The following is a 2,875-nucleotide window of genomic DNA, read 5'->3' as shown; positions in this document are numbered from 1 at the left end:
CCCCGCTTGCAGCGATGGGAACGGAGCGGGCGGCGCTGCCCGGGGATGTAGGGGCTGCGCAGACCCCGATCCCCGCCCTGCTCACCCCCGAGCCCGCTGCGGGAGAGGGAGGTGCGGGTATCGCCGCCCTTCGCGGCGGGACTGCCCCGGCGCGGCTGCTCCGGGGACTCTCCGAGTTATCGGAGCGTGTCGGAAGGAAGCCGGGAAGCGAGCTGAAAAAGTCCCCGAGCTGCGGCTCTGGGAGATGCCCTCGCTAGCAATAATTACAGCCGTGCTCTCCACCAACATGGCGATATTTCATGTGCAGCCGCCGACAAGCCCGCCTCCCCACCCCCTTCTTTCCCTCTCCTCCCTCCCTTGCGAACTTTTAGATAGGCGGTAGCAGTATGCAAGGAATATAACACAGAATAAAAGAATCTCCAACCCCTAGGGAAGAGACGGACCTCCTCTAGTATTCTGTCTGATTTTCATCATCAGTCATAAAGACTTAAAAACCACTCGAGAAACCGCCTTTTGCCCTAAAGCGGTAACAACACCCGCTTCCACCACCTCCCCTATTTCTCCCGTGCACATTCAGTGCGTGTGCCTATGAGTGCGTGTGCGTGTGTGTGTGTGTGCGTGTGTGTGTGTGTGTGTGTGTGCACGCCGGGCTGTCTGCGCTTGTTTCGGAGTAACCCTTCCCCCGCCGTCTGGCTCCCTAGTAGGCTACTGCCCTGTCCTGGCAAGTCCATTTAAAGACGAGGCTATTTAATACCCAGAAGCACTTGAGCGATAGGATACAGCCGTCAAGGTAGGACGTGGGGTGTGCGAAGAGAATTTGCCTCAAACTCCTCCATTAGTAAAGAAAACGCACAGCACAGATTTTGATGAGAATTACTTTAAGAAAGGGGCTGGGGAGGGATGGAGGAGAGGGAGCTGATCAATGCCATGTGTCGAGGAAACAGAAAAGGGAGCCGAAATGCCTCGGGCTTGGCTTCCCCCTCACCCCTGGCTGAGGGTGGCTTGTATTTGCTCGGCCGTACCTCAAAAGCTGAATCACTCGCCATTAGCTCCGCGCCTCCTTCGCCCTTCGCTTGGGGGGGCTAAACTACTCCCGACTTCAAAGGCTCCATAAAGCCGTACCGAGGAGCCCCGGCGAGGGGCAGCCCAGCCGCGGTGCGCTCGGCGCAGCTCCTGGAGAGAGCCCCGCACTCGCCCTGCTCTCCGCCCCCAAAGGGGCTCCGGAGAGTCCCCGCGGGTGGACAGCCCGGAGCGGAGCGGAGCCGAACCGAACCGAGCCGAGCCGGGCCGAGCCGAGCCGAGCCGAGCCGAGCCGAGCCGGGCCGAGCCGGGCCGAACTGAGCCCAGCCGAGCCGAGCCGAGCCGAGCCGGGCCGAGCCGAGCCGAGCCGCGCCGCCTGCCCGCTCGCTCGGAGAACTTGTGCCCTCACCTATGGGGAGGGATGGGGGTGGGGAGCGAGCATGGAAGGGGGAGCGCAGGTAGCCCGGAGTTTCTTATGGGACCCAGCAAGAAGAAAGGAGTTAAAAACGAGACCCCACTCCTCTTCCCGGGGGCCAGGGACTGCTCTACGTCCCCAGGATGGAGGGGAGGGAGCCCGGGTTCCAGCCGGCCGGAAAGAAGAGGGTGTGACACGGGTCAGTCCCGCGGGCAGAGSCTGCATACCGGGCTCGGAGCAGGGGCTCCTCTGAAGTAAAGTCTGCCAGCAGCCCCCAGCTGGTCCCGAGGGATGAAAGGATCAGGAGCCCCGTAGAGTACAAAGACAAATGAACAACCTTTTTTTAAAGGCCCTTCTAGGTATTTTTTTTACTTTTAAAGATTTCTTTCTTTCTTTCTTTCTTTCTTTCTTTCTTTCTTTCTTTCTTTCTTTCTTTCTTTCTTTCTTTCTTTCTTTCTTTCTTTCTTTCTTTCTTTCTTTCTTTCTTTCTTTCTTTCCTCTCTTTCTCTCTCTCTTTCTTTCTTTCTCTCTTTCTCTCTCTCTTTCTCTCTCTCTTTCTCTCTTTCTTTCTCTCTTTCTTTCACTTTCCTTTTATTTTTAGGAATAAAAGGAAAATGCATACTTTTCAGAGCTCTTATTTGAGCATGATTTGCATCTCCTTCATGAAACTGATGGACAACCAGTGCATTTTCTGGCTAAAAAACACCCCTCTTTCTCACGCTCAGTCCACCTGTCTTTCTGTTTTCCACGTCCCCGATACTAGCAACCTGTCATCAGCATAGAAGGCAGAGCTGACCATTGTCGAATCACTGGCACTTCTGCCCTCTGTGTCCCCAGTCACGGAGGAAAGTGGGAATGTAAAAACTTCTGCAAGGTTGCAGGCAGTTGCCCTGCTCCACAGTCTCAGAGGGATTAGGAGGAATTACCCTTGCTCCTCTCCCTGTCCCTGGACCCTCAACGAGCCCATACTTCAAACCAGTGAATGATACTCAGGACACATTTCGGTCAAATAAAGATCGTGTCAATCCAGAAAGTGAGTTAATCAGGTGTTACCTGCTCCTGCAGAAGTGGATTCCTCCTCGGTAGGTCACCCAAAGCCCACCGGGTCCGGCAGGTTGAAAGGGGAGAAAGTGGCAGAACAGCTGCGCTCCGGCATGTTACTGCTTTAAGGATCTCCACCGAGGTCTCTGTTTTCCATAGCTGCCAATGGTCGCCAACACCCAAGGTTTCTCTCAAGGAAAGGAGGAAGGAAATTATCTTCCCAAAGTGCTCTCCAGCCAGTCATTTGACCCTGACACCCACCGATGACACCGAAGAACACCCCGTTGAAGCGGCTAAACGCCTCGTAATTTCCTGTCTTCGCTCCCCCCGGCGGCCCCGGCGCACCGCCGCCGTGCGATCTTATCGCCGTGCGATCGTTATTCACCGGTGACAACCAGA

At 55.7% G+C, this 2,875-nt stretch overlaps 1 protein-coding gene across 1 annotated transcript in view; it reads right to left on the bottom strand.

The window, feature by feature from the left end:
• Positions 1-2,640, bottom strand: part of FLRT2 (fibronectin leucine rich transmembrane protein 2) — a 69,670-nt gene extending 67,030 nt beyond the window's left edge. Inside the window, exon 1 of the mRNA XM_057382479.1 lies at positions 2,489-2,640. The gene's annotated coding sequence lies outside the window, so the exon portion shown is untranslated. The remainder of the gene's footprint in view (positions 1-2,488) is intronic.
• Between the last annotated feature and the right edge of the window lie 235 nt (positions 2,641-2,875).

The sequence above is a fragment of the Malurus melanocephalus genome, unplaced genomic scaffold (genome assembly GCF_030028575.1).
Source record: "Malurus melanocephalus ecotype Western Australia unplaced genomic scaffold, MMel_1.1 scaffold_0, whole genome shotgun sequence".
Taxonomy (NCBI): Eukaryota; Metazoa; Chordata; class Aves; order Passeriformes; family Maluridae; genus Malurus; species Malurus melanocephalus.
This window is presented reverse-complemented; position numbering and strand designations above follow the sequence as displayed.